The sequence below is a fragment of the Schistocerca gregaria genome, chromosome 3, assembly GCF_023897955.1.
Source record: "Schistocerca gregaria isolate iqSchGreg1 chromosome 3, iqSchGreg1.2, whole genome shotgun sequence".
Classification (NCBI taxonomy): domain Eukaryota; kingdom Metazoa; phylum Arthropoda; class Insecta; order Orthoptera; family Acrididae; genus Schistocerca; species Schistocerca gregaria.
This window is the reverse complement of record NC_064922.1, coordinates 136,523,948-136,537,899: the sequence shown is the minus strand read 5'-3', so window position 1 is coordinate 136,537,899 and position 13,952 is coordinate 136,523,948. Positions and strand designations below refer to the sequence as shown.

Here is a 13,952-nt window from a genome sequence, read left to right as displayed (position 1 = left end):
AAAAAAAAAAGGTTTTCTGAATTTTTCCTTTTTTGGCCTGCAACATCTTTGTTTGGGGACCAGATAAAAATCTGAAAATCACACACTTTATAGACATTCACTGTATGACCAGACACAGTTCCCTTACTCACCACTTCTAACTGCAGATACTACTCAATAATCCCATATTGTAATTCATCACTCTTTCTGGAAAATAAAAGCTTATAGAATCACAGCTGCTTGCCTTACCTGCTTATATCTAGCACACCTTATCCAGTTGTAATTTAGGATATATTAAAGGTAAGACATTATTTTGTTCAGGGACATTTTTGGAACATCACCAAAGCTGAACAATAAACTTATTTTCTTCCATAAACACCTGTTTTAATTTGTACATCATTCATCTGTTGATTTGTCACATATTTTCTCTTAGTTACAAAAGATGATATTACATTTACACTGAAATAATCTTATTTCATTGCTAAATATTTTCATATCTGGAAATGAAGATCCAACAGAATATCTCTGCACCATACACTTAACTTTGTACCAGATGATCGTGTAACAGCTAATAATCAGTTTGTGGAACAAATAATAAATATTGTAGAATATTGCACCAGTGTTGTATGTGTTTTCATCCAGAGACCACTGTAAAGACAAGATCTGTGTTAGGAACAAAACTTAAGACTACAGTTGCAAAGTAACAGAAATAATTAAGACATTGTCACTGATATATATTTAATGAAATTTTAATATGAAAACTGTGATATTTTGACATACTTTTCCATAAATCATCTTCTTCTGATGAAGGTTGCAACAGATCTTACAAGTAAAAATAGGGCAGCCATACAAGAGTTCTGTCAGGTGAAATTGGTGCTGCCTGGAAAGAGGATACAAAGAAAATCAATGCAGAATAAATGAGTGTGGATAGCAATAGTTTCTCAGTCTGAATTACAAACCCTATAGGGAGTGCATGGCTGTTCTTTATCCACAAAATGAATACCAAAGATGCCAAATATTGTTTACTTTATGAAGTTAGTGATGTTCTGTCTATTTTTCAATAAACTGTGTTCACCATGAGCATAACAGAACTCATCAGGAGACATCGCACAACCTCGTTAAGAACTCGTTTCACTGCAACAAAAGACAGAAAATGTGAACTTCGAATCAAATTGACACAATACAATGTCACATGTCAAATAAGCATAAATTTGTAAATTTATTTTTTAAATTCCTCTACATAAGCAAGTGGAGTTAGACTGCAAGGTTTATTTGATAAAAACCTTGAATACAAAAAAAAAAGCCAATTTTGAAAAATCAGTGACAAATGTGGAAACCAAAATACCCAATACTTGTTGCAACTCCTGTGGCATGCTTTCATACAGTCACATGTTACATGGTTAAGAGGCTCTTGATTAAACTGAATACGAATAAATGTAGCGAGAAAGGGGAAACTGTGTGTGTTCCTTTCTTGTATGTAGCAAATGTGGAGCAGCGGTGGAGCTGGCAAGAAGGGGACCAGTAAAAATGGTATCACAACCACTGGTCGTCTGGGAGTCATTTGTGCCATGGTGCAGCAACTGCCTGAATCCGAGGGCCTTGGAGTAAATGACCCATCAACAAGGGCGTAATAAACAATTTAAGAGTGGTAGTTGATTTTCTGGTTTTTCTCTCAGGTCCTAGAGTACACATGTACTGTCATGTCAATGTACTCAAGAGAGTGGTATTACCGTAGCAATTGTTAGTTGTGGTGTTAAAAGTAATAGTGAAAATGTTGGGCAAATTATGCCCCTGTTTGTGAAAAGTGTGGCTATTTATTTAGTAGCCCAACAGCGAAGACTTTCAGAAACATTCCAGAAATCACCACCATAGTTGGATCGACGGAGAGGTGGCATGGAAGGATCCAGACCACCATAAAACTACTCTGAGAAGAGAGGATGAAGGTAATACTACTTGGGGTCAGCAAAATATTGTCCTGTTATATCGGCCAGGGAAGCAACTCCTTGCTAGTGCTGGTATATGACCCACCTCAAATCTTACAACATATACAGCAGCAGGATTTTAATTTGAGTCAGAATTAAAACTCCAAAGATTAGAAGACAGAAGTTGCTGCTGGCAACTAGCGATCAACAACAGTACCTTATAATGCACATAACAAGAAATAAAAAATAATTAAAAGATTCTTTCAAACAAATTGTCTAAGAAAGAATAGTAAACACATAATAAATGCAAAATATAATTTACTGTCACAAATCTGAAACAGGAAGAAAGAAGAAGAACATGGCAGCAGAAAGTGCACTCACATTACAAGCAATGAGTGCACGGAATTAGTTCAAAACTTAAGAAAATTGTTTGGGCTGGATAACGCATATGGCGGACATTGATCCAGAGGGAGTTATCAACACAGAGGGGTGAGCAGTTACTCAAGTACAGGGTGCTGGGTTGTCCAGGCAGTGGCAGTTTGCAGCACGAGAGCAGGCTTCAGCACCAGCTTTGGCTGTTCTGCTACCAACATGCAATTCACAGTTCCGCAGAAGGGTGAGCCGTAAACATTTAAAAAGTAGAAACAGTAGTGTTAGTATAGCTTTAATGTTAACATTGTTGGTTGGTAATAAATAGTGCAATCCAATCACAAGAAAGATGGAAATGCAAAACGAGTAGTTAAGATTGATACTAGAAGGTATAATTAAAGAACAAACAGAGAAGGACAAGGAAGGATGGAAAGCGGAAAAACTAGAATTAATTAAGTCTGTTAAAGAACAAATTACTGAATCAATAGAGGACATACTAAGCCATAAAATACAAGAGGTTAAAGCTAACTTAGATTTTAACTTTAATGTACAAATTAATAATGAAAACATTAAAATAATGGAAATAAACTCTGAAGTAAATGAATTACAAGAATCAGTATCAATAGAGGTACAACAAGTGTTAACAGATGATTTACAAGAAAGCGTACACAGAATAACAACCCGACAGTGGACGGGCTATGTAGATAATGTGAATTCCTGATCCGAAGTGGTATGAAGTATTTCAGCTAAAAACAAGCTTATCATGTCCATTTGGAAAAATGCTTTACTAAGGACACCTGATGCTATACAACATTTGCAAAAATGTTTACAGTTACTCGTAGAACAAGAAGTAAAAGACAAAACAGAAATAAATAACAATATCACTTCTGGGGAAGGTACAATTAACAGTAAACAAGAACTTTATAGGCTATGGGAAGCAATAGGCAATAATAAAAAGAAATTAGAAAATAGTAAAGGAGTAACTAAAGATGTAATGGAGGTTTTTATATATAGGAAATGAGTTTAATTTAGCAAAGCAATTTCCAAAGTATAAACCAGACGGTGATGTACATCCAATTTATTTTTTAAGAGTGTTGGCCAGATTTTTGCCTAAAAAGTGTGATGACAAAGAAAATAGATTTAACATTAGGATATTTAATGGGAGATGCTGCAGAATGGGGAAATGCTCATGAAGAAGAATATGCGTATTGGAAAGATTTTGAAGAAAGCTTTAAGAGTAAGTACTCGCCATCATGTACTCGGGAAAATTAATCTTAAATTTATGAGACCCTGCTCCATACTATAATTCATGGGGCGCATATAAAAAGTACATAGAATGGCATCTGACAAAATCGAAATACTTAGATGATCCAGTAGATGAAATGCACCAAGTAAAAGTACTCCGTACATGTTTACCATACCACGCTCGACAAGAAATATTGGAGAGAGGGTGGAAAACTGACATTTATTGAAGGTTTAGCCATGCTGAATATTGAAAGAAATGTAAATTATTCAGTGTATGACTGAAATACGAGGAATAGGAATAACAAATCCTTTCCTAATTCCTTACCGCAGATGAAGGAATCCGATTATTGTAGAGTAAGTAGTAATGGTACTGTTCACGGCAGGAATAACAGTCTAAATCACAATAACCATAGAGGGGGCAGAAATCATACTGATAACATAAGCTTGCAGGAGTTTACAACTCAAAATCAACAAATGAATATGCAACAAAATAATGACACAGAGGAAAATTAGTGTATTATTGAAGTAATTTCCAATTGGTATCTGACCATAGTGATGAAAATGACAACAATCCTGGGTCAAGGGCAAGACTCCAGGATGTCACAGAACAAAATTCGGCCCATATGTACGTAAAATTATCGCTTATAGTAAAATATCACCTATTAATGATTGGTTATTAGTGGAAGAGGAAAATTTAGAAAAGGTGCAATGCAAACCAATTTTAATTGGAAAATAGGATATAAAGAAGTGGAAATTTACATTGATTAAGGAAGCAAAGTCTCAATAATTTTGGAGGAATGGCTATTATGTGGAAGTATAAAGGAATTTCCTAAGTTACCTGTTATGTATTGCATTGCATTGCACATTGTTTCTTCTTATAGAAATATGGAAACCATGGAGTCAGCGTATTATGGTTACTTTAATGCAATTATGGCATTTGGAATTATATTTTGGGGAAATCAGTACTGTGTGTACAAAAAAGAGCCATAAGGATCATGTGTGGAGTCCCTCCTAGGTTGGTTGGTTGGTTTGTGGGATTAAAGGGACCAGACTACTATGGTCATCGATCCCTTGTTCCATAAAAACTAAAACCACCCGAAGAGAATAAAAAACGAACAACAGGAAAGACAGCAGACGAAACAGGACATGAAATACTCTGACAGAGACCAGACAAAACAAATTAAAACACACAGTGTGACGGTGGTTGGATGACCATAGAGAAAAAGAAGAAAAGCCCACCACCAAGAACACTTTAAAAACTCAGTTTAAAATCAGAGGCTAAAAGACAGAATCAACACTAAAAAACTCAGATTAAAGGATAAAAACCCCCTGCCCAAATAAAACACAAAACCAAGTCCACCATGGCAGAGTCATCTGATAAAAGAGCAGAGAGCGTGTCAGGCATTGCAAAAGTTTGCCTGAGCACGGTTAAAAGGGCGCACTCCGACAGAATATGGACCACCGTCAAGGACGCCCCACAACGACAAAGAGGGGGATCCTCACGACACAGTAAATAACTGTGCGTGAGTCGGGTATGGCCAATGCGGAGCCGACAAAGAACGACTGAGTCCCTGCGGTTGGCTCGCATGGATGACAGCCACACAGTCGTCGTGTCCTTGACGGCACGGAGTTTGTTAGGGGTGGTCAAACCGCGCCATTCAGCATCCCAAAACGAGAGAACTCTGTGGCGTAAGACTGCCCATCAGCCGCCAGGAGGCCAATCTCCAGAGATGGCGCACTGGTGGCCTCTTTTGCCAGGCGGTCAACAGTTTCATTGCCGGGTATACCAACATGGCTTGGGATCCAAACAAAGACTACTGACCTGCCGTTACGGGCGAGAGTATGCAGGGACTCCTGGATAGCCATCACCAGACGAGAATAAGGGAAACACTGGTCGAGAGCTCGTAAACCGCTCAGGGAATCGCTACAGATAACGAAGGACTCACCTGAGCAGGAGCGGATATACTCTAGGGCACGAAAGATGGCGACCATCTCAGCAGTGTAAACACTGCAGCCAGCCGGCAACGAACATTGTTCAGAATGGTCCCCTAGAGTTAGTGCATAACCGACTAGACCAGCAACCATCGAACCGTCGGTGTAGACAACGCCAGAGCCCCGATACGTGGCCAGGATGGAATAAAAGCGGCGTCGGAAGGCCTCCGGAGGGACTGAGTCCTTCGGGCCATGAGCCAAGTCGAGCCGAAGGCACGGGCGAGGCACACACCATGGGGGTGTACGCAGAGGGGCATGGAAAGGAGGTGGAACAAGCCAGGAAAGAAGCTGTTTGACACGTACGGCAATCGGACAACCCAACCGGGGCCGACGTTTTGGCAGATGAACGACTGACTGCGGGAAGAGGACACGATAATTTGGATGCCTGGGCAAGCTAAAAACATGGGCAGCATAAGAAGACAGTAATTGTTGGCGTCGTAACCACAGTGGAGGGACACCTGCCCCCACAAGTATGATGTCCACAGGGCTGGTTCGGAAGGCACCAGTGGCAAGGCGTATCCCACTGTGGAGGATTGGGTCCAGCACCCGCAACGCAGATGGGGATGCTGAGCCATAAGCCAGACTCCCGTAGTCCAGACGGGACTGGATTAACGCCTGGTAAAGCCGTAGGAGAGTAGATCGGTCGGCACCCCACCTGGTGTGGCTCAGGCATCGCATAGCATTTAGATGCCGCCAACATGCCTGTTTAAGCTGCCGAATATGAGGTAGCCAAGTCAACCGGGCATCAAAAACCATCCCCAAAAACCTATGTGACACTGAGAACAGAACCCTGTGGCACACCGTTCTCCTGGACTTGGGAGGAACTATATGAGGCCGCGACGTGCACGCGGAAGGTACGATACGACAGAAAATTGCGGATATAGATCGGCAGGGGGCCCCGAAGACCCCATCCATGAAGCGTAGAAAGGACGTGATGACGCCATGTCGTATCATACGCCTTCCGCATGTCGAAAAAGACATCAACCAGATGCTGACGGCGGGCAAAGGCAGTACGGATGGCCGACTCCAGGCTCACCAGATTGTCGGCGGCGGAGCGGCCTTTACTGAACCCACCCTGAGACGGAGCCGGAAGGCCTCGAGACTCCAGTACCCAATTCAAGCGCCGGCTCACCATCCGTTCAAGCAACTTGCAAAGAACGTTGGTGAGGCTAATGGGACGGTAGCTGTCCACCTCCAAAGGCTTCTTCCCTGGATTCAGAATGGGGACAACAAGACTTTCCCGCCATTGCGACGGAAACTCACCCTCGACCCAAATGCGGTTGTGAAGAACGAGGAGGCGTCGCTGGCAGTCCACTGAAAGGTGTTTCAGCATCAGAGTGGATGCTATCTGGCCCAGGAGCAGTATCAGGACAAGCGGCGAGGGCACTTCGAAATTCCCACTCACTGAATGGAACATTGTACAATTCAGGATGGTGAGTGCGAAAAGAAAGACTCCGATGTTCTATCCGCTCCTTAATGGAATGGAAGCCCAAGGGGTAGTTGGCAGAAGTGGAAGTCATAGCAAAGTGCTCTGCCAAGCGGTTTGCAATGACGTCGGAGTCAGTACAAACTGCTCCATTCAGTGAGAGCGCAGGGACACTGACAGGGGTCCGATAGCCATAGAGGCGGCGAATCTTGGCCCAGACCTGTGATGGAGTGACATGGAGGCCAATGGTAGACACATACCGCTCCCAGAACTCCTGCTTGCGTTGGCGGATAATGCAGCGGGCTCGCGCACGCAGCCGTTTGAAGGCGATAAGGTGGTCGATTGAGGAATGCCGCTTGTGACGCTGGAGCGCCCGCCGGCGAGCTTTAATCGCTTCAGCTATCTCAGGCGACCACCGAGGCACAGTCCGCTGCCGAAGGGACCCAGAAGAACGGGGAATGGCAGAGTCGGCGGCAGTAACGATGCCGGTGGTGACCGATTGAACCACTGCATCAATGGCATCGTTAGAGAGAGGCTCAATAGCGGCAGTGGAGGAGAACAAGTCCCAGTCAGCCTGATTCATAGCCCATCTGCTAGGGTGCCCAGAAGACTGACGCTGTGGCAGTGACAGAAAGATCGGAAAGTGGTCACTACCACACAGGTCGTCATGCACTCTCCATTGGACAGACGGTAAGAGGCTAGGGCTACAGATGGAAAGGTCAATGGCGGAGTATGTGCCATGTGCCACACTGAAGTGTGTGAAGGCACCATCATTTAAGATCGAGAGATCGAGCTGCGCCAATAAATGCTCAACGATGGCGCCTCGACCTGTTGCCACTGCCCCACCCCATATTGGTGCATGAGAAACAGCGTGCTGTAAGTGAATTTCTGAAACAACATATTCAAAGAGCTTGTCCACACATGGAGCACATTCTCCTACAGCAAAGCCAGACTATACACGAGCATTGCAACATCTGACAACGTGACACATTTGATTCATTGTCATTGATCATCCTCCATTTAGTCCCAGCTTGGCTCCATCCTATTTTCAACTGTTACCACAGCTTTAATAACACCTTCAAGTACTTCATTTTGATAGTGATGAAGCAGTGCAGGCAGAGGTAAGGTTGTGGCTCTGTCAACATAGTCAAACATTCTACAGTCAGGGTATCAACAAAATGGTCTCTCACTGGGAGAAATGTGTTTGTCGCCAGGGTGGCCATGTTGAGAAATAAATATGCAGACACGAAGAATAAAGATGTAGAATGTTAATAAAGGTTGTTTTATTTAAAAAGGTTTAAGAGCTTCACCATAAAAAAAAGTGGGAGTCACTACTTTTCAGAGTGCCCTTGTGTATTGGCTGAAAGCATTCATGACTGCAAATTGGGTAAAAAGTTGTTTCAGAGGTAATTTTTTTTTGCTTTGAGGTGACCCTTGTCACTTTCTTTTGCAATAAAAGCACATTCTTGCAGCCTGCAGACTGGTATCATAGCTGAGGTGGAACATTGCAGATTATACTGTTAGCAGGTACTGCTCTGATATTACACTTTTTAGTTTCCTTAGGAGATGCAGGACTTTTGAATGTTTGGAAAATTATGCATTTAGGGTGCTGTTGACAGGTTAACTTAGAATCTGTGAACAGCCCAGAAGTCTAGTGACTAATGTGTCACCTAATGCTGCTACAGTATCGCTGAGGCTGCATGTCATCCTCTGCATTTTGCCTTTAACATTTTTCGTCTTGCTCATGATCAGCCCAGCCTCACCTCAGTAAATAGGATCTCCCCCCCCCCCCCTTTTTTTTAAGAAAACAAATTGTGTCAGCCACAAACCACAAGAGATTATATTGTTAATAAAAATCAGGAACACCAGTGGCCCTATTATGGATTCCTGTGGTGTATAACAGTGTACCGTATTTTCACCTGAATCCGCTCCTTGCACTGATGTACTTATCTGTTGTTCAGCTAGGCTTTGAGAGTTTTCAGAACCGCTCTCCCAATACCATTGAAACTTAGCTCTTAGGGCTGTTGTCATTGATATGCCACTCCAAAAGTGCATCATAAGAAGAGTTATTTCCTTCAAAATATCTTAATACTTTATCTTTCATTATGGACTCCTTACCTTAGCTATTAGTGTTATCATGTTGATTCTATTTTTTTGAACTGCTACCATTCTTTTATGAAAACTGGACATACCTGAGCATGGAGGCATTTACTTATTACTTCTGGCAGGGGATGAGTTATTTCAGAGACTATAGGTTTTAACACAGTACAGGAAGTGTTGTAAATATTGCATCTTCCTGTGGGTTTGTAGGTTTTACTCCGTCTTTAGGACACACTCTGACATTACAATGTTGCATTTATTTCCAAATTTAGCAGCAACTGTAGGATCTATTCCAGATTCAAGAATTTCACCTACTGTGTTTTCCATTATCTTTATACCATATGCATTAAATTATCTAGACTGCAAGAATTAGAGTGTAAGGTGAGTTTATCCTGTTTTCATTAACCAAATACCATGCTGCCTTTTAAGTACTGCGAGTCTCTTCAATAAGTTTAGCATTGCTTTCCTCCTCTAATTTTATCTGCTTACATTCTGTAGATCTTTTAGCCCGTAAATATTTCAATACAGTCTGTTCTTAATGTCAATAGCTTTAGTTTCTTTGATATTATTTAGTGTTTATGCCTTTTATTTTAGTTAGTCTAGGGGTATACCACCCTTCAATTGAGTTTTCTGTATGCAGTTTCACTTGGAAATTTAATATCTCTAGGGTTTTAGTGGTGAATTTTCATCAAATTTGACTAAGCGTCTGGGACACACAACTGAGGCACTGTGCTGGCTATAACTAAGCCTTCATTTATTTATTTCTTCAAAAGTGTTGTTTCGTTTTCTATTGGATTGTTCTTGTCTTTACATTTTATCACAGTGGAACACTAGGCATCCTCCAGAACAATAAAAGCTTCTCGCATCATTCTTGGGCCATATTGTGCTCGCATACATCTTCGCCAGCACACTGGTGGCCAGCTGGTGTGGCCAAGTGGTTCTAGGCGCTTCAGTCCGGAACCGCGCGACTGCTATGGTCACAGGTTCGAATCGTGCATCGGGCATGGATGTGTGTGATGTCCTTAGGTTGGTTAGGTTTAAGTAGTTCTAAGTTCTAGGGGACTGATGACCTCAGCTGTTAAGTCCCATAGTGCTCACAGCCATTTGAACCATTTTGAGCACACAGGAAACATTGTATAGCAGGCACTGAACTAGGCAAACCTATGACAAGAGAAGACCAAGAGCCACCCCCAGGCTATGCGCTGATAACACCTCCTGGGCACTGTGCTGACTGAGCTGTCTCAATCTCAGTCCCTCAGTAAGTCTCATTGGGACTAAGTTCACACTGTACCTCAATGCATTGCACTGTGCTCTAGTATTCCACAGTGACAGTCATCGCCTCACATCTTAGCTAGCTGGAGGGAGTGTTAGTCATTGTATATAGTTGTGACATGGACAAGGTTCAAGAATCAGTACATATTATCTGATTAATGTTAACCACAGAACTTCAGATTGGACTTCACTGAAGTGTCGGAAGTTCCATGTGGCTTTTCGCGGATGATGCTGTAGTATACAGACAAGTTGCAGCATTAGAAAATTGCAGCAAAATGCAGGAAGATCTGCACCAGATAGGCACTTGGTGCAGGGAGTGGCAACTGACCCTTAACATAGATAAATGTAATGTATTGCGAACACATAGAAAGAAGGATCCCTTACTGTATGATTATACGATAGCGGGACAAACACTGGTAGTACTTATACCTCCCGAGGAGATCATGAATGTAAAATTAGAGATATTTGAGTGCATACGGAGCCTTCCGGCAGCCGTTCTTCCCGCAAACCATACATGACTGGAACAGGAAAGAGAGGTAATGACAGTGGCACATAAAGTGCCCTCTGCCCCACACCGTTGGGTGGCTTTCGGTGTATAAATGTGGATGTAGAAGTACTCAATTGGCTCCTGTAATAAAGTGTATTTTAATCACATGTGCATTTTGTGTTGTAGTGAGAGGAAACTGGCCACTCACCTATCAAACCACCCTCTCCTCATCCAGGTAGGAACCACAAAACATTATGAGGGGGCAGAGCAGCATTATATATTACTGCCCATTATTTTATCTTTTGGGTAAAAAACAATTTTCAAACAGTAATTCAATTTGTAAGTTTTCAGCTTTCCCACTGTAAAATTATTGCAATTTGCAAAAGTGTTTTGTAACATGTTTGTTACCAGTACAGTACAGTAAATATTTATAATCTATTGGTACAGCACATTCTCAATAATGCTGAAGAGAACCACTAAATTCACTCAGTTATAGCTGGACAAGCAAGTTGGTTTTTTGCATGAATCTCTCCCATGAAAACTGTAATAAGACTTTGCAGCACTATCTACTTAAACCACATGTGTGTACAATAAAGCTATGCGACTGACCAAGGTATTCTTACTCTTGTAGGAAGACTAAGGTTACCACTGTTTCAGATTTTAACCATAGCTCCAATTACTGGCAAACAGTACTGACAGTTACCCACCACTCCAGGTGCTGATCTGAAGGTGGGTGGATGGATGTGGGTGTCAAGGTCCTCATGACCATTCTCTGGTAAAAGCGTTTATATTTTTACACATATTAGGCTAGTTTAAAAATTTCACAGTTAACTTTTGGAGATTAAAGTAGCATGAAAACTTTAGTGTGTCAAAAAAGACAAGGGATTCTATAAGTTACAAGCTACATTTAACTCAGGATACTTTAAAATTGCTTACAAGAAAGCTTGTTCCCGTGTATATGCTCGCAGTCTGACTGGTAACATTCCATTCAGGTTAATGTGAACAAACACAGGCTGGCTGCACATGAAAGGACAAAACTTACATAGCCTTGTCTGGTCTCTAAGATGATCATTGGAACACATGTAAAATATGTCTTATTACAAAGTATATACTTGTCTACAGAATAAAATTTGACAACATTCACTGCTGTATCACGAGAGACAGGTTGGTGAAGCTCGATTTACATGGCCTAAGGACGGAATCTGGAAACTTGAAAAGGCCTGCACCCCCGACCCCGCTCCACCAAGCTCTGAGGAACAGCAAAAAATATAGTGAAATCATGTATCTCTTTTGAGAAAATGATCTAAAAGTCGGTATTACGCATGTCTTTAACAGGGTCGGAACTGAAACTTCTTTATGGTTACTTAAGTTTGTCATGTCTCTTCCAAAATATTAAAAATACTCTTTATCCCGCCCCCTCCTCCCCCCCCCCCCCTTTTTTTTTTTTACAAATTATCGAATGGCTGCCCATGGTACATATCACACGTCAAAAAGCATGCGTGACAACTTTACAGAAGGACATTAAAACACAAGGGTATTCAAAGTTAAGTGAGCTGGATAATCACTAACCGTAGCAGCTGTGCGGCCTTTGGAGTGTTCCGGTAGTGTCTAGGTTGCTTAGCGACGTGCGATGGTGTGTCCACAACCGTCAGCCTTCCCAAGTTCGCGGCCGCAGAGTCGCAATGGGGCAGCTAGTCTGCAAATTCCCAGCCTTCTATTCTCGTAAATAGTTGACACTCGAGAGCCGTTTGTTACGGAGCTATGACAACGAAAGGCGACACCATGAAAGTTGAGATGCAGGACGTACCTTCTATTGGATCGACTCGGAATAATACTGGGCAGTTACACCTGGGGCAATTTCAAGCTAATAATGGTTTAATTTGTTATCTGCGCCATTTAACATCAGATGAACGAGGTGCCCAAGCCAAACTTATCGGATTTTTCACTGTTCACGCTTATTGCCCAACCACAATATTATTGCTCTTGACCGGAAACAAACAGCAGCTACGTAAAATGCGTCGCACTTTGAATGGTTTCAAATCAGGTGTGCATATACTGTCAACAGTATCTAGTGTTTCCACGTGCCCTCCTGAAATATCCCGATAAAAGCTCGTGTCTCAGAACACGGGAATACACTGAAGAACAGTGACATCGTAGTTTATGTGACGGGTGGCAACGACGTAGCTCATAGCGAAGCCGGAAAGTGCATAACAGGTTTGAGGGATTTTTTAAACGTAAATAAGATGAAAAACACTGTTGTTGTGACGATACCTCATAGACACGACCTCATGTATAATGCGCGTGTGAATAACGAAATCCGCAAAACCAACACTAGAATAAAACAATTATGCTCTACTTACGCAAAATGCAATGTAGTAGATATTAACAGACGCGAAAAATCTGCACACTGAACACAGTGAGCGTCTGAATTACCAGGGTAAAAATTTTCTGTCACGAGATAAACAAAATTATAAATGAAATTCAAGAACGCAACTGTCTAGTTTTAAGAAGACACTATTTCTGGCGACACTTATGGACCTCCTTTTTTAGACAATACAACGTCACAGGGGAAGGGACGGTAAAAATCACAGTCTAACATAATAGCCGCGACACTCACTGCTGTAGAAGTTGTTACCGTTTGACAGATGGAGCGAAACTAGCGCTCCAAGCGGCGAGTAAGATGAAGGTCAACGCGTCGTAAGCATAGTGTTTTTTTGCATCCGTTTCCTACGTAATTTACGAAATATTTGAGTTGTGTGGTATCAGAAGGCATACTTGTAAGAAGCAAAAGCTATCGATAGCTCATTTATCGTTCTGTAGACCTACTGTGTTTGTCATTGTTTCCTGTTGCCACAAGTACGCCCTTCATCATTATATTATTCTATGTGGGACAAGCAACTACGAAATAGTGGGAGAAATATGTTGAAAACATTAGTGAGCTGATTACATTACATTTCACGCAATACCAAATATTTGAATAATTTTCAAACAATATGTCAGTGAACAAGGTGCTAACAAAATAGTGTCATTACACGAAGGAAGCAAGGAAAATTAAGTGACTAACAACAGAAGTGATTGACATACATACCAAAAATTATATTGCGTCTTTTTTCATAAGGTCTTCTCGTATGCTATTAACTAGCCATTTTATGCTCCTAAA

The 13,952-nt window shown here is 41.7% G+C and overlaps 1 long non-coding RNA gene across 2 annotated transcripts; it reads right to left on the bottom strand.

Annotated features, from left to right (window-relative positions):
* Positions 1–361: 361 nt before the first annotated feature.
* On the bottom strand, positions 362–13,413 carry LOC126353826 (uncharacterized). Of its 2 annotated transcripts, XR_007565213.1 has the most exons (5): positions 13,153–13,168; positions 12,362–12,488; positions 939–1,113; positions 760–859; positions 362–627 (listed from the first exon to the last, which is right to left on the bottom strand). It is a non-coding gene; the product is annotated as an uncharacterized LOC126353826 (long non-coding RNA). The 2 variants fall into 2 exon arrangements; XR_007565212.1 differs by having other exon boundaries at positions 12,362–13,413.
* Between the last annotated feature and the right edge of the window lie 539 nt (positions 13,414–13,952).